General features: G+C 42.4%; 1 long non-coding RNA gene across 1 annotated transcript; it reads left to right on the plus strand.

Annotated features, from left to right (window-relative positions):
- Positions 1-2,013: 2,013 nt before the first annotated feature.
- On the plus strand, positions 2,014-4,167 carry LOC139843289 (uncharacterized). Its single transcript, XR_011757505.1, has 3 exons — positions 2,014-2,290; positions 3,135-3,217; positions 3,300-4,167. It is a non-coding gene; the product is annotated as an uncharacterized lncRNA (long non-coding RNA).
- Positions 4,168-27,744: the final 23,577 nt, after the last annotated feature.

Below are 27,744 nucleotides of genomic sequence, written 5' to 3' on the forward strand. Positions count from 1 at the left end.
CTCTATATATATATATATATATATATATATATATATATATATATATATATATATATATATATATATATAGTGAAAGGATCCCTAGAGAACTAGGGTATGTAGAGAACCCATAGAACTCGTGTAGATTCAGTAAATCTGCTGCAGATTGACAATTTTTTTTTTTTTTTTGCAGTTTTTTTTTTCTGTGCAGGATTTTTTTTTTTTTTTTTTTTTTGCAGATTGACGTTTTTTTCCAGTTTTTTTTTTTTTTAAAAAAAAACAGTCAATCTGCACAGAAAAAAAAAAGTGAATCTGCAAAAAAAAAAACTGCAAAAAAAGGTCAATCTGCACGCAGATTGACTCAATCTGCACAAAAAAAAGTCAGTCTGCACAGAAAAAAGTCGATTTGCAAAAAAAAAAAAAAAGAACTGCAAAAAAAACGCAGATTGACTCAATCTGCACGCAGATTGACTCAATCTACATAAAAAAACAAAAAAAAAAGTCGATCTGTAAAAAAAAATAAAAAAAACTGGAAAAAAACGTCAATCTGCAAAAAAAAAAAAATATGCATAGAAAAAAAAATCTGCAAAAAAAAAAAAATTTCAATCTGCAGCAGATTTACTGAATCTACACGAGTTCCATGGGTTCTCTACTACCTTTGGTTCTCCATGGATCCTCACCCTATATATATATATATATATATATATATATATATATATATATATATATATATATATATATATATATATATATATAACTAGATGGAGGTACGAAGTTACTCACTTCGTTGAGCCAAATAAATCGGGCTGGAATACGTAAAAAAAATAGCTGACATCGTGATTATATCAGCCGATTACTATTCATTGGTATCAGCTATTATACTTATTGTTACTATTCATTGGTGTTAGCTATTATACTTATTGGTAATTGGTAATGGTAATTGGTAATTGGTAATGGTAATTATTACCACTATATACTAATGTGGACCAAAATATTGGTCGTTTTGGCTCCATTCCCACCCAATTTTGGGTAAAAACGACAATACGGGGGAAAAAGAGGGGAAAAAACCGAACACCCCATCAAACTAATTCAAATTTTTAAATTAGGTCCCCATATCAGGGGTGTAAAATGAAACTTATTATTTTAATTAAAAATCTTAATCAAACTTCACCCGTATTTTTAACGGGACATATCTTTCCGCTCGCCTCGCGTTAAATTTTTTCGAACCCACCGTTCAACTCAAAAAAATCTTGCGAACACAACGGGACTAACTATACGCAAAACGGACACTTCTGAAAAAACGCTAAATACCTCGGATATATTCAATACATATACACACCTACGTACTAACTACGGGTATCAAAAAAACACCCGTAGCAAAACGTTTTTACTTCTGTAAATACATAATGCTCCGTTAACTATGAATACACAACTCGAAAGGCCCCGCGGCATCACGTGGGCCCATTTTACTAGTTATAACTCAATCTCTTTAGAAAATACCCCTAAATTAAGATACAGACGCGCTATTAAAAAAAAAGAAATTAAGAGCAATTACTATTACTATTACTTTACTAATATAATTAATAGACAAAATTTGTCTTATTAGTTATAAATAGTCCTATTTAATTTTTCATTTTTCATACACCTAACCCCCTAACTTTGATTAAAATACAAATCGAACCCCCCATTTTATACCTATATTCTATTTTTCAGTTTTCACACACCTAACCCCTAACTTTGATTAAAATACAAATCGAACCCCCCATTTTATACCTATATTCTAAAATATTATTTATCCCATCACTAACACCAAAAATACTATATAATAACACCCACCAAGTTACTACTGTGCTACATTTTATTTTTATTTTTTAATTTTTTTTTGTCTCTAACGATAAAAATAAGGAACTTTCGTAAAAGGAACAATCCTTCAATGCTACCAAAAGATATCGAAAAACATTATTTTTTACAAAATAGAGGAACACTTTTTTTTTAACTCGCATTCACACGGAGTCCGGTGTAAAGGGAGGTCTCCGCAACTAGTTCCATATCAATTAGAGAAACCCTTGAATCGCCTCCTAAAATCTCCTCCTACAATCACATCAAAAGTTCAAAAATCAATCGCATAAAATTCCTAAAATCGTTTGCCAGGCGCTAAACAATTACTAAAATCGTTCGCCTCCTATGATCTTGATCGCACGAAGATACAATCGTTACCTTCGCTACAAGATACAATTATGGTTTCCCAAATCAAAGGGTTAGTCGAATTCGTGTTAGTGTTTCAAATCGCACCATGTCACCTTCTTTTGAGGTAATTTTTCTGAATCAAATTATTTATTTGCTTTGTTTCACATATCTTTGATAATCGGAAGTTATTCGAATTCGTGTTAGTGTTTCATTTAGGGTTTTCTTTTTTTGTGAATGATTAATGTGTATATGCGATTTATAGAATGATGTATTGATTTTTTTTTCTTTTTCTTCTGGTGATTAATGTGTGTATGCCAACATGATATTTTCTTTCAAGTATTGAAGACTTTGCTTATAAAGGGTATGGTTGCTCATTCATATTTAGCACTTCAAAGTGACAAATGGTATTACATGCTAATAACCTCTTTAATCGCTATATTTGAAAAGTTGCTGCTATGTTTTTTTTACTAGCTATGTTAATATTAATTATGTTACCGTTCTTTAAATAAATAAATTGCCCATTGGTGTGTCAACCCAACTTAATCCTTCTCCACTTGTTCTAGATATATACTTGTGTCGGCTTGTTGTCTGACCTCCATATCTTACGACTTGTAATTAGAGGTTAAGAATAACTTGTTGTGGAACATTGGATTTTAATTAGTTGGAGAACATATTTTTCTCCCGTCTAAAATATTGTGTACTTACTTCATTTTATAATTAAGAGGATGCAACCATGCTCACCATGATCATAATAACTTTAATTTCAAGAAGGCTATCTTATGCTCAAAGTAGCAAAAGTTTCAGAAAATACATGACTTGGTTGTTTATGCTTATTAGTTAGGGCTCCAGTTTGTAATCTGAAGTAATTGTTCATATACACATGTAAACACTATGATAGTGTAGTATATTTTACACTAGCATTCCAGCAGACAGTCGCATTTCAAATTCATTTATATTTTTTTTTGCAGCGGGACTGGTTCCACTTGTTGTCATGAGAGATGCTTTAGTTGGTGGTGCAGTGTATATGAGGGCTAACCACTTAGGTTCAAAGGTGGGTTTCTGAGTGAGCTGAAAAATTTATTGGTTCAGTTCTTTGTATTTATTGCAGTTTTTGTGTTCGTTTATTTCAACAGTCAAGGAGTTGGTCAGAGTTCTTTAACCTTGATGGGATCCACCCTCAGAAAGTTGAGCCTTTAATGATCAGTAAGGTAAACATTATGTTGTAATTTATGCTTTGCTCACTTGTTATCTATCTTGAACAAGCCTTGAACGTTCTATAAAATACACTCAGGATCTTAAGTCTCTAATTATGGTAGAATTTTAAGCCTTTTGTTTTATCGGATATAACTTGTTGTTCGCTAATCGTGGAATTCATTATTCATATACTTTTACAAGTGTGGGACCGAATCATACATCACGTACCTAAGGTACTTTCTACTCGACTCCGTTATTAAGTTTTGAATACAATTTTAAACTTTTTTTATATTGGTTCGATGCAGCTGGTTAGTGACGTCAACAACAGTGGCTTCAACTGCAGCTTATGGAAGAAGTTATTGCGATTGCGAGGTACCCTCGTGTGAAGGTTTTTGTAAATCATGATATGTTTTGAATAAAGATGTTTCAAGAAGTTTACTTGGAGAAGCTAATCCGAGGTCTAGAAAGAAGGTTTATGAGGCTTCCACTTCCGGCACTTATAAGCTTAGAGATCACACCGATGACTTGGATTACGGGAAAGCGATCCAAAACTTGTTCATGGCTACTCGAGGTGAAAGAGACGGTGGTTCATCGGTAAATGGGATAGGAAATATGTCCGTGGAGGCTTTTGCGGCTTTCGATGACATGATGACACGTTTGGTCGGGGAGAGTGCATCGGGTGATGAATCCGCCAATGTGTTATCTTACGATTAATGGTAAGTTGAAAAGAGCGGGACCTAGAGGTTGAGAATTTGGGTTTGTCTCGTTATCCTTCATTTATTTTATATTTATGTTTGTTGGTTTCTATCTAGATCGCATGGTTTGGATCATGCACTATTGTGTTGGATCGGTTTAGAATTGTTTAGTTTGTTTGAAGTTTTTTTTCGGGTTGTTAGCGGAGGCTCGTTCATAGATAGTTTTTGTTTTAGATGCTTTCTAGGCGCGAGCTTCCGAGTCCCCCGTTTCTTTTGTATTCTCTGTTGAGGGCGTTTTCCTTTGAAAAATGACCTCGTTTCTATGAGTTTTTGTTTTTTCGCCAAAAAAAAAAAAATTATAAAAAAAAAACTGCAGCTTATGGTAGACAACATTTGAAGAGATATTTTTTCGTTCAAAAGAAAGTCTAATCTGAACTTGTAAATAGTAGATAGGTTTTTCATTTGATCAATCGAGCCTAAGTTCAGTACTAGCAGTTGTAGCATATGCACTTGTTTCAGTTATTATTGGAGAAGTTGAAAACTTTGCAACCTATGCATTTGCATATGGTCACTCCTCTTGGTGCGGTTAGCATTATAATCACATAATTTACGAAAGCATAATGCGTTTCTCTGATTATTTTTCTGAATTAACATGACATTTAAATATATGCCATATTGTTGTGTTGTATTTGCACACATTAATTTACGTGAACGACTGCATTTTGGAGTTCTTGGTTGTGATATATGTGTCGTGGATCCATAAAGATCATTCTACATGCTCTTCGAGAATGTGCAATTGAATCAGTGACAAATGTATGGGATCTTGCTACAGAGTCAAGTAACAAAGTTTATTTAGATGGGTGTTGGTCAAATTACTTTGAATATGATCATATCGGTTTATGATTTATTTCTAATCATTTGAAGTAAACAGGAAAAGTTAGCTTTAGAGGGAATGGTCAAATAGGTCATAACCTGTCTTCATTTACATGAATAGGACCTCCTGAATCACTAATCGTTAATATACTTTTGATCTTCATTTACAAATTTTTTTTATTTGAAATCTTTTATCTTTTATGTTAATTTTTTTTTTCTTCTATGTTATTAATCACTAGTGTTTATTTAGGATCCAGTTTATTACTTCTTCGAGTATACCATATGAAATGGCCCATGCTACCTGTTGAGATTCAGACTCAAATGCTGAGCCATCAACCAATTCAAATTCATAGTAAGTTTCTTGTTCATAGTTTTCGTTTTTAACTTTGGTGAATATGGTCTGCAATGTAAGAGGGAGCTCTGAAGGGTGCAGTAGGCTTTGAGTCGCATCTGTAATGCAACAATAATGCTTTTGACTCAGATTCCATTAGATATAGCTTTAAACACCAAATATCACGGGCTATTAATAACTCATAGTCATGTAAAAAAGACGAGTCAATATTATCTTCTATTTGTTGCGAATCAAACAGTTAGTATTTTTTTCGGCTACAAAAACGAAAACTCATATAGAAACGAGACCGCTTTCCAAAAGAAAATGCCCTCAACAAGGCATACAAGGAAACGAGGACGTGGGAGCTCACACCTAGAAAACAATTGAGTAAACGTAAACTATCTAAAAACGAGCCTCTCCAAACAACACGATAAACGTTAAAATAAACTAACAAATACAAGACTGAATATAACCCGATAAAGACGGACGCTAAACCAAACGACACAAGAAATCAACCTCTCGATCCCGCCCTTTTCAACTTTCTGTTAACTGTCTCTTTCAAAATTTCTTACCAGACCGATTCTCAATCTTGTAAGATAACACATTGGCGGATCCGTTCCCCGGTTCGCTCTCCCCGGCTAAACGCGTCATCATTTCATCAAATGCCGAGAAAGCCTTCGCGGACATTTTCCCAAACCCATTTGCCGATGAACCGCCGTCTCTACCATCTTTAATCCTCATAAACAAGTTTGAATTGCGTCTCTTTAATCCAAGTCATGAACGTTACCTTTAAGCTTACAAGTAAGTGAAGTGGAAGCCATCACATTCTTTTAACATGCCAAAGGCTAGAAGACAAAATATTGGAATTTCATTCTAATTACATCGCATCTTCAACTTAATTATATCGATATTGCAATTTTTTATTTACGAAATTCGCGAATTTACGGGTCTTAACGGGTCTTAAACTAGTTAATATTAATATAATCAAATTATATTAATATCAATAACATTAGTAAGTAATACTTCGTATTAAAAATACTCTGTTCGAATAACATTGCAATAGAAATCAAAAGAATAGATGGGATCAGTTTGCGTGGCAAATGTATAAAACCAATAACAACTTCTCGGAGGGTTTGTTTTGTTATTTTCTCTCTACCAAAAACAACCACCGACACCACCAACCACCGACACCACCAACCACCACCACCCGCCACCACCCACCACCAACCACCACCCACCACCACCACCCCCCCCCCCACCAAGCACATCCACCTACCCACCACCACCACCACCAACCACCACCCCCACCATCCACCACCACCACTAACCACCACCCACCACCACCCACCACCCACCACCACCACCCACCACCACCCACCAACTACCACCACCCACTACCACCACCAACGACCAACCACCACCCACTACCCACCAACCACCACTATCCACCACCAACCACCACCACCCACCACCAACCACCACTACCTACCGCCAACCACCACCACCCGCCAGCACCACCATCCACCTACCACCCACCACCACCACCTACCACCCACCACCGCCACCACACACCACAGCCAACCACCACCACCCACCACCACCAACCACCACGCCCACCACCACCCACCACCACCAACCACCACGCCCACCACCACCCACCACTACCCACCACCACCACCCGCCACCACCCGTCACCACCAACCACTAACAACCATCACCACCACCCATCACCACCACCCACCACCAACCACCACCAGCACCACCCACCAACCACCACCAGCCCCACCACTACCAACCCACCACCACCACCCACCACCACCACTAACCACCACCACCCCCACTATCCACCACCACCACTAACCACCACCACCCACCACCACCCACCAACTACCACCACCCACTACCACCACCAACCACCAACCACCACCCACCACTACCCACCACCAACCACCATCACACACCACCATCCATCACCACTACCTACCGCCAACCACCACCACCCCGCCAGCACTACCATCCACCTACCACCCACCACCACCACCTACCACCCACCAACGCCACCACACACCACAACCAACCACCACCACCAACCACCACCCCCACCACCACCCGCCACCAACACCACCGCCACCACAACCCGCCACCACCACCCCCACCACCACCCACCACCACGCCCACCACCACCCACCACCAACCACCACCAACCACCACCACCACCCACCACTACCCACCACCACCACCCGCCACCACCCGCCACCACCAACCACTAACAACCACCACCACCACCACCAACCACCGACACCACCAACCACCACCACCAACCCACCACCACCACCCCCTCAACCAACCACATCCACCTACCCACCACCACCACCAACCACCACCCCCACCATCCACCACCACCACTAACCACCACCCACCACCACCACCCACCACCACCCACCAACTACCACCACCCACTACCACCACCCACTACCACCACCAACGACCAACCACCCCCCACCACCCACCACCACCCACCACCAACCACCCACCACCAACCACCACCACTACCTACCGCCAACCACCACCACCCGCCAGCACCACCATCCACCTACCACCCACCACCACCACCTACCACCCACCACCGCCACCACCCACCACCGCCAACCACCACCACCCACCACCACCAACCACCACCAACCACCACGCCCACCACCACCACCCACCACCACCAACCACCACCAACCACCACGCCCACCACCACCAACCACCACCACCACCATCCACCACTACCCACCACCACCACCCGCCACCACCCGCCACCACCCGTCACCACCAACCACTAACAACCACCACCACCACCCATCGCCACCACCCACCACCAACCACCACCAGCACCACCCACCAACCACCACCAGCCCCACCACTACCAACCCACCACCACCACCCACCACTACCACCCACCACCACCCCCACTATCCACCACCACCACTAACCACCACCACCCACCAACTACCACCACCCACTACCACCACCCACTACCACCACCCACCACCCACCACCACCACCTACCAACTACCACCACCCACTACCACCACCAACCACCACCCACCACCCACCACTACCCACCACCAACCACCATCACACACCACCATCCATCACCACTACCTACCGCCAACCACCACCACCCCGCCAGCACTACCATCCACCACCACCCACCACTACCCACCACCAACCACCATCACACACCACCATCCATCACCACTACCTACCGCCAACCACCACCACCCCGCCAGCACTACCACCCACCACCAACCACCACCACTACCTACCGCCAACCACCACCACCCGCCAGCACCACCATCCACCTACCACCCACCACCACCACCTACCACCCACCACCGCCACCACACACCACAGCCAACCACCACCACCCACCACCACCAACCACCACCAACCACCACGCCCACCACCACCAACCACCACCACCACCATCCACCACTACCCACCACCACCACCTGCCACCACCCGTCACCACCAACCACTAACAACCACCACCACCACCCATCGCCACCACCCACCACCAACCACCACCACCACCCACCCACCAACCACCACCACCACCCGCCACTACCAACCCACCACCACCACCCACCACTACCACCCACCACCACCCCCACTATCCACCACCACCACTAACCACCACCACCCACCACCACCACCAACCATCACCACCCACCAACTACCACCACCCACTACCACCACCCACTACCACCACCCACCACCACCACCTACCAACTACCACCACCCACTACCACCACCAACCACCACCCACCACCCACCACTACCCACCACCAACCACCATCACACACCACCATCCATCACCACTACCTACCGCCAACCACCACCACCCCGCCAGCACTACCATCCACCTACCACCCACCACCACCACCTACCACCCACCACCGCCGCCACACACCAGAACCAACCACCACCACCAACCACCACCCCCACCACCACCCGCCACCAACACCACTGCCACCACCACCCGCCACCACCACCCCCACCACTACCCGCCACCACCACCCACACCACCACCCACCACCACCACCTATAACCACCACCGCCACTACCACCACCACTACCACCACCACTACCCACCACCAACCACTACCACACACCACCACCAACCATCACCACTACCTACCGCCAACCACCACCACCCGCCAACACCACCATCCACCTACTACCCACCACCACCACCTACCACCCACCACCATACATTACCTCCAACCACCACCACCCACCACCACCAACCACCACCCCCACTACCAACCACCCCCACCCACCACCACCCATTAACTACCACCACCCACTACCACCACCAACCACCAACCATCGACCAACCACCACTACCCACCACCACCCACCACCACCACCCACCACAACCCACCACCACCACCACCCACACCACCACCACCACCGCCACCCCCACCATTACCAACCAACCACCACCACCACCACCCACCATCACCACCCACCACCACCACTACTAACCACCACCCCCACCAACACCACCGCCACCACAACCCGCCACCACCACCCCCACCACCACCCCCACCACCCCCACCACCACCCACCACCAACCACCACCAACCACCACCACCACCACCACCCACCACCACCACCCGCCACCACCCGCCACCACCAACCACTAACAACCACCACCACCACCAACCACCGACACCACCAACCACCACCACCAACCCACCACCACCACCCCCCCAACCAACCACATCCACCTACCCACCACCACCACCAACCACCACCCCCACCAACCACCACCCCCACCATCCACCACCACCACTAACCACCACCCACCACCACCACCCACCACCACCCACCAACTACCACCACCCACTACCACCACCAACGACCAACCACCCCCCACCACCCACCACCACCCACCACCAACCACCCACCACCAACCACCACCACTACCTACCGCCAACCACCACCACCCGCCAGCACCACCATCCACCTACCACCCACCACCACCACCTACCACCCACCACCGCCACCACACACCACAGCCAACCACCACCACCCACCACCACCAACCACCACCAACCACCACGCCCACCACCACCACCCACCACCACCAACCACCACCAACCACCACGCCCACCACCACCAACCACCACCACCACCATCCACCACTACCCACCGCCACCACCCGCCACCACCCGCCACCACCCGTCACCACCAACCACTAACAACCACCACCACCACCCATCGCCACCACCCACCACCAACCACCACCAGCACCACCCACCAACCACCACCAGCCCCACCACTACCAACCCACCACCACCACCCACCACTACCACCCACCACCACCCCCACTATCCACCACCACCACTAACCACCACCACCCACCATCACCACCCACCAACTACCACCACCCACTACCACCACCCACTACCACCACCCACCACCCACCACCACCACCTACCAACTACCACCACCCACTACCACCACCACCCACCACCCACCACTACCCACCACCAACCACCATCACACACCACCATCCATCACCACTACCTACCGCTAACCACCACCACCCCGCCAGCACTACCATCCACCACCACCCACCACTACCCACCACCAACCACCATCACACACCACCCCGCCAGCACTACCACCCACCACCAACCACCACCACTACCTACCGCCAACCACCACCACCCGCCAGCACCACCATCCACCTACCACCCACCACCACCACCTACCACCCACCACCGCCACCACACACCACAGCCAACCACCACCACCCACCATCACCAACCACCACCAACCACCACGCCCACCACCACCACCCACCACCACCAACCACCACCAACCACCACGCCCACCACCACCAACCACCACCACCACCATCCACCACTACCCACCACCACCACCCGCCACCACCCGTCACCACCAACCACTAACAACCACCACCACCACCCATCGCCACCACCCACCACCAACCACCACCAGCACCACCCACCAACCACCACCACCACCCGCCACTACCAACCCACCACCACCACCCACCACTACCACCCACCACCACCCCCACTATCCACCACCACCACTAACCACCACCACCCACCACCACCACCCACCATCACCACCCACGCACTACCACCACCCACCACCCACCACCACCACCTACCAACTACCACCACCCACTACCACCACCAACCACCACCCATCACCCACCACTACCCACCACCAACCACCATCACACACCACCATCCATCACCACTACCTACCGCCAACCACCACCACCCCGCCAGCACTACCATCCACCTACCACCCACCACCACCACCTACCACCCACCACCGCCGCCACACACCAGAACCAACCACCACCACCAACCACCACCCCCACCACCACCCGCCACCACCACCCCCACCACTACCCGCCACCACCACCCCCACCACCACCCACCACCACCACCCATAACCACCACCGCCACTACCACCACCACCACCACCACCACTACCCACCACCAACCACTACCACACACCACCACCAACCATCACCACTACCTACCGCCAACCACCACCACCCGCCAACACCACCATCCACCTACTACCCACCACCACCACCTACCACCCACCACCATACATTGCCTCCAACCACCACCACCCACCACCACCAACCACCACCCCCACTACCAACCACCCCCACCCACCACCACCCATTAACTACCACCACCCACTACCACCACCAAGCACCAACCATCGACCAACCACCACTACCCACCACCACCCACCACCACCACCTACCACAACCCACCACCACCACCACCCACACCACCACCACCACCGCCACCCCCACCATTACCAACCAACCACCACCACCACCACCCACCATCACCACCCACCACCACCACTACTAACCACCACCCCCACCATCCACCACCACCACTAACCACCACCACCCACCACCACCATCTACCACCACCCATCAACCACCACCCACTACCACCAACATCCACCACCCACCACCCACCAACCACCACTACCCATCCTCAACCACCACCATACACCACCACTAACCATCACCACCACCTACCGCCAACCACCACCACCCGCCAGCACCAATATCCACATACCACCCACCACCACACACCACCGCCAACCACCATTACCCACCACCACCAACCACAACCAACCACCACCACCACCCATCAACTACCACCACCCACTACCATCACCAACCACCAACCACCACCAACCATCGACCAACCACCACTACCCACCACCAACCACCACCACACATGTAGTGACCCGACAAAATCGTCATTGACGGCGCCGACTACTTAGGTCCCATTACGTGGTCATAAGTCTTTAAAATGACGTTTGACCGAAAATATGTCGCATTCATTTCAAAAGTTAAGATTTGTTCCCAAGTTTACAACAATTGTTCATCCAAAAGTTACGTTACAAAGTTATAAGTACATTTGAAATCTATGCGACACGATTTAAAAGTAGCCAAAAGATGCTCCATGTATGCATGTATATACTCGACATCCAAGCAAGTATCAAAAGTAATGAGCGGAAACATGTATCACAAAACGTTCAAGGACCTGAGAAAAACATAGAAATCTGTCAACGAAAACGTTGGTGAAATCATAGGTTTAAGTAAGTAGGTACAAGTGAACCACAAGATTTGTAACATCGATATAATAGTAATACATTCTAAAAGTTTGTTTCACGAGCACCCAATTATCAATGCTTAACATTCCTTCCATAGAACCCCATCACAATAGTGTTAGAACATACACTGTTTCTCGAAAATATATTCCATTCGTAAACGGTAGCGAACCGTTTGAATGAGGGTTTGTCAAACCCATATGGCCATATAACATAAGTTCTCGCTTACACCCGGCAAGTGTAACTAATGATAATCGAATTGAGGATTTTTGTTCAAACTCGTATGTAGAATGTTTGTTTTCCTGTACTTGTGTTCACTTAGTAAAAAGAAACGTTTATGTTTTCTCATCCCAAATGTAAGTTCAAAAGAGTAAAAGTGGGACTATGATCTCACCTTGAGTGCACGTATGTAAAAGTACTTCAACAAGTAAACATGTGCAAGAACGAATGCTAGTCTTGACCTAAACAAATAGGTTTGTATCAATAACGGTAAACACGATAGGTCAAAGTGTTCATGTAGTCCTATGGCTCGTTAAGACTCGATCATAATAGCATGTGAATTAAATTGTCATGTTTCATGTAAGGTACAAGTATAAAAGCAGGTTAGAATGATTGCACAAACATTTGGTTAAGTTTAGTTAAAAGTCAACTTTGGTCGGTCAAAGTCAACTTTGGTCGGTCAAAGTCAACGAAAAAGTCAACACGTTCGGGTCGGGTCCTGAACTATTTTTCTGAGATTTTTATTCATATATAAGCATGTTAGAACAAGTTACATGTGAATCGGAGGTCCATAGCGTGCCAAACATTTTTCGTATATTGGACAAGGTGGTCAGAAGCTGGACACACCTTGTGTCGCGCCGCGACAAAGGCTGGCCGCGCCGCGGCATTACACGCGAGCTGGTACGTGGCCAGTTTCAGTTTTCTAAGTCTCAAACCAAAATTCAAACAAACATAAAACACAAACCGTAAACACTTAGAACTCGTATCTTATATCGTTAGAAAGGTAATTTGACAAAGAACACAACTAAATACATTTCACCAACCAAATATATCATTTGCAATAACCGACTTTCCAAGTTAAATGATCAATCAATGCACACCATAAATGCTTCAAATTCATAAATGCACATTTATGATTCGGGAATTAAATGCATACGTATGACACGCCGTTTCGTAGGTAATCAAACATACAATCTAACTAACCACTTACCAACAACAATTCATGGCATTCAATACATCAAAAATGCATTTAAAGTTCATCAAAACCCTAACCCAAATTCACCAAAATCACTAATCAAGTTTATGGAGTTTTCTAAAGCAACCTACACATCAAATTGAAGCTAGTGATGTTAGGAACATATTTAATATATGAATTTATAACATTTAACATCATTCAAATAACCAAATCACCAAATCAAACACACAAAAGTTTCAAGTTCATGCTAGTTACCAAAATAACAAGATCGAACATATAAATCATATATTCATGTTAGACTTGAGCCATAGACACTAATTAACAACTTTATAAGTTAAAAACATTAAGAACACAAAATCTAGTGATTTTAGAAAGTTACCCAAATGTAATGAAATCGGTATGGAATCGAAGAGGAAGTTGCAAGGAGTTCAAATATGTAATTTGTTTTGATTGAAGCTTTCTTGAACGAATTTAGATGATGGTTCTTGGAGATGGAGTTTTAGAGATAGTTTGAAAGTGTTAAAAGAAAAGAGAAAAGAAATTGATAAAGTGAATGGAGGAGATGGAGTGTTGACCTTTGACCTAGTCAAAGGTTTGGCACTTTGGCAAGTTTGGTCCCTCTAGTTTCATTCGGGTGCGGGAATTACCTAAACGAGATATTTTTAAAACGCGTATTAATGAGGGATGTCATAAACATATAACGGAATTTAAATAGTTAAACGGAAAAGTAAACGGAAAAAGGTGGGATGTTACATTACCTACTCCTTAAAAGAAATTTCGTCCCGAAATTTAAGTAGGCGTAGGAGTCGTTGTTTCTCCCTCGGAATCTTGCGTTTCCGGAACAGGGAATAGATGAGGGTATTTCCTTTGCATTTGATCTTGCCTTTCCCAAGTAAACCCGGGTCCTTTTTTGGCGTTCCAACGGACATTAACAATCGGAATTCGGCTTTGTTTCAATGTCTTGACGGAGGTGTCCACAATTTCAACCGGTTCCTCCACAAAATGAAGTTTGTCATCAATAGTAAGTTCCTCGAGAGGGATGACGATATCGGGTTCGGCAAGACACTTTTTCAAGTTAAATACATGGAAGGTAGGATGAACGGAGTTCAATTGAGGCAGAAGACCTAAACGATAAACAACGGTTCCAATACCCTCCAAGATTTCGAAAGGACCAATATACCGTGGATTTAGCTTCCCGCGTTTTCCAAAACGGATTACACCTTTCCAAGGTGCGACTTTTAACATTACTCGGTCACCGACTTGAAATTCGAGGTCGTTGCGTCTTTTGTCGGTATAGCACTTTTGACGACTCCGGGCCGTCCGAAGCCTATCTCGGATTTGTACGATATTCTCGGTGGTTTCGTGAATGAGTTCGGGTCCGGTGATTTGCACGTCACCTACCTCGGCCCAACAAAGAGGTGAACGACATTTTCAGCCATATAACGCTTCAAAAGGTGCGGCTTTAATACTCGCGTGATAACTATTGTTGTAAGAGAACTCGGCGAGAGGTAAGTGCTTATCCCAAGCTTTTCCAAAATCAACCACGCAAGCTCGTAATATGTCCTCCAAGGTTTGAATTGTGCGTTCGCTTTGTCCATCGGTTTGAGGGTGATATGCAGTGCTCATGTCTAAACGCGTTCCCAACGTTTCTTGCAAGGTACGCCAAAATCTAGAAACAAAACGGCCATCTCGGTCGGAGATAATCGATAAAGGTACACCGTGTCGGGCTACGATCTCCTTGATGTAAAGTTGTGCAAGTTTCTCCATTTTATCGGTTTCCTTCATGGCTAGGAAGTGCACGGATTTGATGAGTCGGTCAACAATAACCCAAATAGTATCATAACCGCCAACCGTCTTTGGTAGTTTGGTGATAAAATCCATCGTTATCCTTTCCCACTTCCATTGCGGGATCTCGGGTTGTTGAAGTAGTCCGGACGGTCTTTGGTGTTCGGCTTTGACTTTGGAACATGTCAAACACTTGGAAACATAAGTAGCTACGTCTCTTTGATGTTCGGCCACCAATATTGTTGTTTGAGGTCGTGGTACATCTTATTGGCACCGGGGTGAATCGAATATCTTGACTTATGGGCTTCGTCTAAAATAAGGCTTCGCAAGTCCCCATAACTAGGCACCCAAATTCTTCCGGTGAAATATCGGAGTCCGGTTTCTTTAACTTCGAATCGAGAGACGAGAATGTTCAAGAGCTCGTGTGAAATGTTTTCATCCTTGAGAGCCTCATCTTGGGCTACCCGAATTTGGCTATTAAGGTTGGTGTGGATGGTGATGTTTAAGGCTCGGACACGAAGAGGCACCGCTCTTTCTTTTCGACTTAAGGCATCGGCTACTACATTTGCCTTTCCGGGATGGTAACGAAGCTCGCAATCGTAATCGTTTAAAGTTTCAATCTGCCGTCGTTGTCTCATGTTTAGTTGCTTTTGATCGAAGATGTGTTGGAGACTTTTGTGATCGGTGAAGATGGTACTCTTAGTTCCATAAAGATAGTGTCTCCACATTTTAAGTGCAAAGACAACAGCTCCGAGTTCGAGGTCATGTGTCGTGTAGTTTCGTTCATGAATTTTGAGTTGTCGAGAAGCATAAGAAATGACTTTCATTCGTTGCATCAACATATACCCAAAACCATGTTTCGAGGCATCGAAATACACAACAAAATCATCGTTGCCTTCGGGAAGTGACAAGATAGGAGCGGTGGTTAGCTTCGTTTTCAAGATTTGAAATGCGGATTCTTGTTCGGTTGTCCAAACGAATTTTCTTCCCTTATGAGTTAACGCGGTTAGAGGACGAGCGACCAAAGAGAAATCTTTGATGAATCTACGATAGTATCCGGCGAGACCCAAGAATTGACGAATGTGAGTAGGAGTAGTAGGAGTCTCCCATTTACTAATGGCTTCGATTTTTGATGGATCGATTTTAATACCTTGGTCGCTTACAACATGACCAAGAAATTGAACTTTCTTCAACCAAAATTCACACTTGGAGAATTTGGCATAGAGTCGTTCTTGTCTCAAGAGTTCAAGCACAAGTCGGAGATGTTGTTCGTGTTCTTCTTCGCTTTTAGAATAGACCAAGATGTCATCGATGAACACAATAACGAATTTATCGAGATACGGTTTGCACACGCGGTTCATAAGATCCATGAACACCGCTGGTGTGTTAGTGAGACCAAATGGCATGACAAGAAATTCATAACTACCATAACGAGTTCGGAAAGCGTTTTTGGAGACATCTTCCTCCTTAACCCTTAATTGATGATAACCCGAGCGGAGATCGATTTTTGAATATACACGTGATCCTTGTAATTGATCAAAGAGGTCATCGATGCGAGGAAGAGGATATCAGTTCTTAACCGTCAATTTTTTTAGTTCACGATAGTCAATGCGCATTCGTAGGGATCCATCTTTCTTCTTAACGAATAAAATCGGAGCACCCCAAGGTGAATGGCTAGGTTGGATAAAACCACGATCAAGTAGTTCTTGGATTTGACTTTTCAATTCTTGCATTTCGGATGGAGTGAGTCTATATGGTGCACGTGCTACGGGTGCGGCTCCCGGAATAAGATCGATTTTGAATTCAACCGGTCGATGAGGTGGAAGACCCGGCAATTCGTCGAGAAATACATCGGAATAGTCACTAACAATTGGCACATCATCGATGTGCTTCTTATCGGACTCGACTTTCTTAACGTGAGCAAGGATCGCAAAACAATCCTTACGGAGTAGTTTTCTAACTTTAATGCATGAAACGAGGTTGAGTCCGGTGCAACTCTTATCGCCATAAACAATCAAAGGTTCACCATTCTCGATAGGAATCCGGATTGCGTTAAGATCACAAAGGATGTGAGATTTCATTTTGGCTAGCCAATTCATACCGATTATTACATCGAAGCTTCCTAGTTCCATGGGTATCAAGTCAATTTCAAACTCATTACCCAAAATGTTTAACGTACACCCCCGGTAATATGTGTCGGCACTCAATAGTTTCCCGTTGGCCACTTCAATGGTATAAGTGGTATCTAGTGGGAGTGGTGGAGTGCTAAAAGAATGAATCAAAGTCTTGGATACAAAGCATTTATCGGCACCCGAATTGAATAAACAAGTAACATAAGTGTTGTTGAGAAGAAACGTACCCGTGACTAATTCATTGTCATCTCGGGCTTCCTCGGTGTTGATGTTGAAAGCTCGACCGCGCGTATTGGGGTTATCTTTCTTCTTCGGGCATGCATTTCTATAATGGCCCGTTTGGCCACATTCGTAACAAGTGCCCGTTTTTGGTGTATTGGGCCCCTTTCGATCGATGGGGGCGACACTTTTACATTCGTTGGCCTTATGACCAACTCCTTGGCACCGATGGAAAATTAGCTTGCCACAATCACCAAAGTGGTGCTTGTTGCATTTGTTGCAAAGAGGTAGGTTTCCGGCATAACCTTTCTTGCCGTCGGAGGTGTAAGGCTTCTTGGCAAAGTTGTTGTTGCTGGATTGAGGGGATTCCCATTTTCTTTTGTTGTTACCCGACTTATCCTTGGCTTTAGGTTCCGGCACTACAATTTTGTCCACCGTTTCTATCAATTTGCGGGCCATATTCAAAGCTTCTTGATGATTAGTGGGTTTGGATGACATTACCCCGTGTTTGATGCTCTTTGGAAGACCATCCATGTAAAGTTCAACCCTTAAAGCTTCGGGGTTCACAAGATTTGGGCACATCAAGGCTAGTTCAGAAAATCGTTGATTATAAGCTTTGAGATCGTTTCCGACCGCCTTCAAAGTTCTTAGCTCTTGTTCGAGCCTTCGGGTTTCTTCACGAGGGAAATATTCGACGATCATCTTTTCCCTTAAGTCGGCCCAAGAGAGGGCGTGAGCTTCATCGGTACCCACCGATTGTACATAGGTGTTCCACCATGTGAGGGCGACACCGGCGAAAGTGTGAGTGGAGTATTTGACCTTATCTTGGTCCCGACAACCGCTTATGCTAAAGACGCCCTCCGTTTGTTCGAACCATCGAGTGAGAGTAACCGGCCCCTCGGTCCCATCAAAAGTATGAGGTTTGCACCCCATGAAGGCTTTATAGGAGCATCCCTCGCTTGAGTTACCGGCTCCTTGATTGTTGTTGTTGTGGTTGTTGTTATTGTTGTTGTTGGAGGAGTGACCGGCCATGGCTGCATCCACGACGGTGGCTATCATCCGTTGTAGAGCTTGTTCGGGAGTCTCATGGCGTGGCACACGACGAGGAGGCATTGTTCCTTCAAAACACAAGAATATCGTTGATTAGTATTCTTAATAATACTAATCATGATATGGAATAAGGATAGAGTGAAAAAATTTTCCTTGACTCGCCTTAAATTCTTTATGCCACAATGTCGGAATGTTCATATGAGTCACCGTAATATAATCCCAAAAATTATATTACCCTAATTCATATATGCATTCGACATTATTTCACTAAGTCAAGGTGGCGTGTCAATTCAATTAAACAACTTGAGGTTAAGATGAAATGAGAGTAGATATGAGTAGAAACATTCGAGTATAAATGCACAAGTAGTCAAGTAATTCCTACTTCAAGTCTATATGAGTAGAAACGTTCGAGTATAAATGCACTAGGGGTTGACACCAATGAACTCTAAATACCTACAACCAACGCTCTGATACCATCTGTAGCGACCCGACAAAATCGTCATTGACGGCGCCGATTACTTAGGTCCCATTACGTGGTCATAAGTCTTTAAAATGACGTTTGACCGAAAATATGTCGCATTCATTTCAAAAGTTAAGATTTGTTCCCAAGTTTACAAGAATCGTTCATCCAAAAGTTACGTTACAAAGTTATAAGTACATTTGAAATCTATGCGACACGATTTAAAAGTAGCCAAAAGATGCTCCATGTATGCATGTATATACTCGACATCCAAGCAAGTATCAAAAGTAATGAGCGGAACCATGTATCACAAAACGTTCAAGGACCTGAGAAAAACATAGAAATCTGTCAACGAAAACGTTGGTGAAATCATAGGTTTAAGTAAGTAGGTACAAGTGAACCACAAGATTTGTAACATCGATATAATAGTAATACATTCTAAAAGTTTGTTTCACGAGCACCCAATTATCAATGCTTAACATTCCTTCCATAGAACCCCATCACAATAGTGTTAGAACATACACTGTTTCTCGAAAATATATTCCATTCGTAAACGGTAGCGAACCGTTTGAATGAGGGTTTGTCAAACCCATATGGCCATATAACATAAGTTCTCGCTTACACCCGGCAAGTGTAACTAATGATAATCGAATTGAGGATTTTTGTTCAAACTCGTATGTAGAATGTTTGTGTAGCGACCCGACCAAATCATGTTTGACGGCGCCGTCTACGTAGATCCCATTACATGGTCATAAGTCCTTAAGACAAAGTTTGACCGAAAAATATGTCGCATTCATTTCATAAGTGTGGATGTTTCAAAGTTTACAAAAGTAGTTTCCATAACTAGTACATAACGATGTTTAAAGTACAAATGAAACACGTGCGACACAGTTTAAAGTTGTCAAAAGACGCTCCACATATGCAAGTATACTTGATGTAAGAATCCGAAACTAATCCTCCCGGAAGGAATCATCAACAGTTGGTCCCATCGCGATGATCGACTTCAAGTAGGTCCTTATCATGAGCAAATGCACAGCGGAAGACTTAATTCGTACCTGAGAATAGCATGCTTTAAAATGTCAACATAAAGTTGGTGAGATATATAGGTTTGATGCTAACAGCGTAATAACTATGGACCACAAGATTTCATATGTAAACATTTTAATAAAAATATTCTAAGTGGTTGAGCACTTGGTAACCATACTTAACATTTAATCACGTCGCATATTCCCTTTATTATGAAATCTTACTACACTGTACCAAGTATAGTCACGAAACGAAGTACTGTGCAACCGTTGAATACTGGTCGTCCAGTCCGGTTGGGGTTGTCAGGCCCGATAGATCTATCAACAGGATTCGCGTTTACAATACCGCTGTAAATAGTAGTTACCAAGCTACAGGGAAGTATGCCAGTGGTACAACTCAACGTAGAATATATATTTCAGTTACTTGTGTCCATAACGTAAAACATAAAATACATGTATTCTCATCCCGAAATATTTAGAGTTTAAAAGTGGGACTATATACTCACCTAATGTATTTTGTAGTAAAAATACATATAACACCATTGATCAATTATAAGGTTGGCCTCGGATTCACGAACCTATATCAATTATATATATTAAAACATATAATCGTAATTGAACAGGTTTATATATATTTTCGAGGTGGTAGGGTGGATTAAAAACCCTGAAATGGACTGCTATATCGATTTGGGCATAGGGATTTTAGTCTGTTATTGGGCCTAACCTATGGCCGAGACCCAACAAGAATACCAGTGGGCTGAATTATTACCAACATGTATCACGGGTTAAGTAAATGATCGGGATAGAGTAAAACAGAAAAAAATAGTTGGTAGTTCTGTGGTTTAGGAGAGTTTCAAGTAAACGAGAGGTCGCGGGTTCGAGTCCTCTCCGAGGCAGATTCTTTTTTTAGAAAAAGTTATAAGGTAGTTCCAAGTGTATTTTTATTGATATTATTATTATTACTACTAATAAGAAATATTATGTTTATGATGAAGATAAAAATAGATATAATTTATGATTAAGATCATAGTTAAGGTAATTACAACCGAAAAGAATAATTTTGTGTACGATTATGATTAAGATAATATAGATATATAGTTATGATTATAATTATAATTAAGTCATAATTAAATGAATTATCATTATTAGTAAAATATCTTTTTATATAAACAATTATTATTAATATTATTATCATTATTATTATTACAAAATTTTATCATTAATAAAATTATTATTAATATAATTATCATTATTCTAGTAATATTATAACAACTATTTTGCAAACAAAGGAAATATATATAAAAATATAATTAATACATAAGTATTATAACATATTATAGGTTTTAATAAACTTATATATAAAAGGATTAATCTTAATACATAACAAAAATATATATAAACCTGTTCAATTACGATTATATGTTTTAATATATATAATTGATATAGGTTCGTGAATCCGAGGTCAACCTTATAATTGATCAATGGTGTTATATGTATTTTTACTACAAAATACATTAGGTGAGTATATAGTCCCACTTTTAAACTCTAAATATTTCGGGATGAGAATACATGTATTTTATGTTTTACGTTATGGACACAAGTAACTGAAATATATATTCTACGTTGAGTTGTACCACTGGCATACTTCCCTGTAGCTTGGTAACTACTATTTACAGCGGTATTGTAAACGCGAATCCTGTTGATAGATCTATCGGGCCTGACAACCCCAACCGGACTGGACGACCAGTATTCATCGGTTGCACAGTACTTCGTTTCGTGACTATACTTGGTACAGTGTAGTAAGATTTCATAATAAAGGGAATATGCGACGTGATTAAATGTTAAGTATGGTTACCAAGTGCTCAACCACTTAGAATATTTTTATTAAAATGTTTACATATGAAATCTTGTGGTCCATAGTTATTACGCTGTTAGCATCAAACCTATATATCTCACCAACTTTATGTTGACATTTTAAAGCATGCTATTCTCAGGTACGAATTAAGTCTTCCGCTGTGCATTTGCTCATGATAAGGACCTACTTGAAGTCGATCATCGCGATGGGACCAACTGTTGATGATTCCTTCCGGGAGGATTAGTTTCGGATTCTTACAGTTGGTATCAGAGCGTTGGTCTTAGTGAACCAGGTCTTGCATTTGTGTGTCTGACTAGTAGTTGTTAGAATACATTAATGAGTCTGGACTTTGACCGTGTCTATATGTCAAAAATTTTGCTTATCATATTTAGTCGGAAATCATCTGCTTATCATCCTTAGGAATTGCCTGCTTAGTATTCTTAAGTCTAGACACGTCTTACTGCATTTAGTGCATCGATAGTGTGTAGACAAAATTCGTATCCTAGCGTATCTGTTGCTATAGACATTGCCTGACGAATTTCAAAGATTCTCCGCAAATCACGGGATTTTGAGTATTATAAATACATATGTAAGTTATGTATTGAAGAATATCAAACCCAACTCCTATAATTTATCCCAAACCAAAAATTCATTCCCCGACTATACAAGATGAACTCCGCGTCCAGTTCGAATTCCTCCAACTTCGACAGCTACGCTGATATGGATTTTCATTCGGGCTCCGAAGGCAGCGTCACTGGAATGGATCAACCAATTTCCCATCATCTATTCTGGATGAATTGGGGATGGGTTCGTAGTGTACTAAATTATTGGAGACAAGAAGAAGGTGATCCTTTTCACCCACCGAATTGCCCTATTGACGACGAACCTGAAGCACTTACCGGCGAACCTGTTCGAGAAACCATTTTCTCTCTCATTTCTCGAGTATCTCGTCACGATTATATCCTATCCCATATTTCGGATCTTGTTCATTCGCTCACCCCAACCGCCAATCATCCTGGTGTACTAGCAGAAATTAACGAACTTCGCGCTCGTGTGACGGCTTTGGAGAACACGGTGCGAAGGTTACAAACATCAGCAACAGCACCAGTAGCATAATCAGTACCACCATCATCGACGTCGATAGTACCCTTATCATCCCTAAACCACAACCGCGCCGTAAACCTCCATGTCACAAACTATACCTCAAGCATAATTACCGTTCTACGTATTGTTCTATCTACATTATTTTCGTTCTACATAACGTTCTACATTGGTTATCCTCACTTTACATATCATTCCACATCAATTATCTCCGTTCGATATGACGATTATGTAATTTCTAAAATTAGAAATTATGTAATCTGGTATTAACGATAAATCAAATGAGTTTAATATCTTATTGACTCATTAAATCCATAATTGCATCTGAAGAAAATATATATGCAAGAATATTTTCATAAAGATTGTAATTAAAAACTCTTCCGTACAAATTGTTAAGGATGAAAAATATTATAACGGGTGGGTAGTACCCGAGGAATATTTAGAATTCACATTAATAAGTTACACTGTACATTATTCGAATCTGATGCAACAATCATTTACTATCCTATTTACAACTACCGATATACGTATCCGTTCACCACAGAATAACCATTTCTATTCAAATTTCATATTTGGATTTTGACCTATCAGAATCCAACAAGTGGCATAACGAAGAAAAACATTGGACAAAAATAAAAAGTGTTAGAAACAAACGAATTAATTAATTGGAATTGTGATAGGATTTCACGCTAACTGTTCCGGCTAACTGTTCCCAGCTAACTGATTAACATTTAATTTATCGCAATTTACATTCTCGCAATTTTATTTATCGTCATTTAATTTCTGTTATTTACTTTTATGCATTTTAAGTCGGGACACATGTACGCAATACGTCGGATTAATTCTGAGACAACACGGTGCATGGGTCATGATATATATTTATTTATTTTACGCAATTTAATTAACGGGACACGTATACAAGGTTTCGACTTATCATATTGACCCATCTATATATATATTTCGGAACAACCGTAGACACTCTATATGTGAAGGTGGGAGTTGGCTATACAGGGTCGGAGTTGATTCTAAAATATACATATACTTTGAGTTGTGATCGACACCGAGACCGGTACACGGGTCACGATACGTATTTATTAATTCGAATATTATATATTAATTATATATATTATTGAGCTATCGGACTATTGGACAATCGGACTAACAGACTGCTAACTATGGACAAGTAAAATGAATTAAAATATTGATTATAACATATGAAACTAAACAATTCATCAAGTTTGCCACTTGATTTTATCCTAAACCTCATTCGTATCTTGACGATTACAATTCGTATTCAAATCTTTTCATGATTCTTGAAAACACCTCGATCGAGAAGTTGAACCCGCCGCACCTCGTCTACGGAAGAAAAATTCCTGCATACAATTATGCACCTGAAAAACCTTCGAAACCGAAGTTATAAACTTATCCGCGTTGAATTCCTTATCATTCCTTGGTAAAAACAACCCTACAATTCCTTTTCAAGAAGCTAATTTTGTCACAGCTCCACTTCGACTTCTCAGTGAGACTACTCCTACTATAACCTCGATGTTTATACCTTATCTTTTTGCTGTCGTTACCGGAAAACCTTTTATATCCCCCGACATCATCAGCAGATGTACCAGCAGCTTGTTATCCCTTCGGCGGAATCCGCAATTAGTATTTTGAAAATCTCGTAGCATTTCTTCAGTTATACCTATAATATTTATTCCTAAGAAATTCATACTCTGAATGTGAAGTTTCTGAAAACACCCTGAACTATGAAGTAGTTCTTGAAATGCTGATGAAGCAGCAAAAACCGTAAACCACCTTAACAGTCAAAAGTATACGATAAAGTACGGTATGTTGGAAAAGCTCAGAAAAAGAGAAGGGTTGAAACTGGAAAACGGATTGAGCAAAGTATGAAGGAGACCGTGGTCAAATCATGAAAACTAAACTCGACTTCAAAGGATTCAAATGATTCAGTGCCTGCTGAAATCATTAGTAAGAACCCTATTCCTCATTCTAAACCTTCACAGACAAATCTTCCTCGTTATCCATCAATATCATTGTGTCTTTCATTATAAATATCCTCAATATTTCTGAAGATATATTCACAACTTATCTGAGATCATGAATCCCTCCGTAATATCTGTGTTACAATATAAAAGAAACTGTGTTAGTTTCTAAATTCTGAAACCTCTGAAGTTAAAATATGAATGTTTTGAAGTAGTGTTGGGAACTGATGCATGAATTAGTATAATATAATGAAACTTGATCAACTTCATTATATTACAGTAAGTCATGTTAAGTTTCTAATGGATGTGATGATTCACAGTACCATCATCATGTGCAATGTTACACGACTCTTTCATTCTATTTAATTTCTAAGCATATCACGGAAATATTTCCTTGATATTTCTGTTCTTCCGTAATTTCAACATTTTGCTAATAAATCGTGCAATTTCATCTTCTTTCTGATTAGAAGATTTCCGTAATTTCCTTGAATTTCGGAAATCAACCGTGACTACGTCAAAAGTTAAATCTCTATCTCAATCTTTTGTGACAGCTTCACTCGTATGCTTTACATGATCGAATCGTTTTATCTATATATCTCAATAATGATAAAACTCCATTACTACCTCATATTCGTCATGAAAATATTCTTGTCTCCATCTATGACAACCTCTATCAAATTTCGGGGACGAAATTTCTTTAACGGGTGGGTACTGTAACGACCCGGAAATTTCCGACCAAATTTAAACCTTAAACTCTATATGTTTCCGACACGATAAGCAAAAATCTTTAATGTTGAGTCTAGAAAGTTTGAAATCTATATTTGGATAATCAATTACCCTCTGACCGTGCTCGACGATTCACGAACAACTATTTGTGTGTAGATATGTATATAGATATAAATAAATATAGGTACGTAATAAATGTTATGAGTCGTTGTATGAAATTATTATGTAAAATATTATACAACTTAATTGTTAGAAACTTAATGTAAAAATTTGGGATTTTTCTGAATAAGTTTATCCGTCATCGTTTAACAACAGAGTACGAAATTTAGCCCGTATTATAATCAATCCAAAAGTGTCGGCAGTGTATATTCAATTAAATGTCACAAGATGTTTACTATGTTGATTATTGATTGTTTCTATTTATTGCTTTAAACATGAAAATATTATATATACATGATACATGATCATATGCATATACATAAACCAATCACCTCTCATTCTTTTTCTTTCTTTTCCATCACCACTCGTATACTTTTTACTCTAGTTTCTACTTCCAAACCCACATTATATTCATCATCATTCTTATTGCTATTCGATCAAGTCTACAACTAGCCACCAGGAACAACCTCTTTTTCTCTCCCTTACTCTCTTTTCGTGAACAATCATCACCACAACCTCATCGCCACCACCTTGTGCTTTCACCTTCCATCACCACTAACCATCGAAGAACCACCACCATCGTCACCATACATCCTCCACCACCCTTAACACCTTGAAGACACCCATCTTGTTTGAGCTAACAAACAACCGCCACCCTTGATCAACCATATTGCCACCATAAACCACAATCCTCCATTCTCACTCCATCACCACACGAACACTATTATAAAACCCATATTTCTTTTATTACTCGACACTTTTGCTCGCTTTCTGATCAAACGCAAACCCTTAAACTGTTTGTGTTTCGTGGTTTCAGATCAAATCACCATCACCCATTTTTGCTTTTGTTTTGCAACCAACACCAACCTGAAACTTTAACTTCTGCTACTGTCGTGTACTTCTGTGTTGTTCGAACACCAACCCGTCACCCAACCTAACAATACCATCTACAACCACCTTGCAAACATCAACCCTAATCCTACTTCTGTTTCTTTTAGTCGATATCCAACGAAAACAAACACCCACCTTTATCTCTCGTCTTCTTCCTCTCCTCTTCGAAAAACCATAACCCAGCACTTGCTGTATTTATTT

The sequence above is a fragment of the Rutidosis leptorrhynchoides genome, chromosome 4 (genome assembly GCF_046630445.1).
Source record: "Rutidosis leptorrhynchoides isolate AG116_Rl617_1_P2 chromosome 4, CSIRO_AGI_Rlap_v1, whole genome shotgun sequence".
NCBI lineage: Eukaryota > Viridiplantae > Streptophyta > Magnoliopsida > Asterales > Asteraceae > Rutidosis > Rutidosis leptorrhynchoides.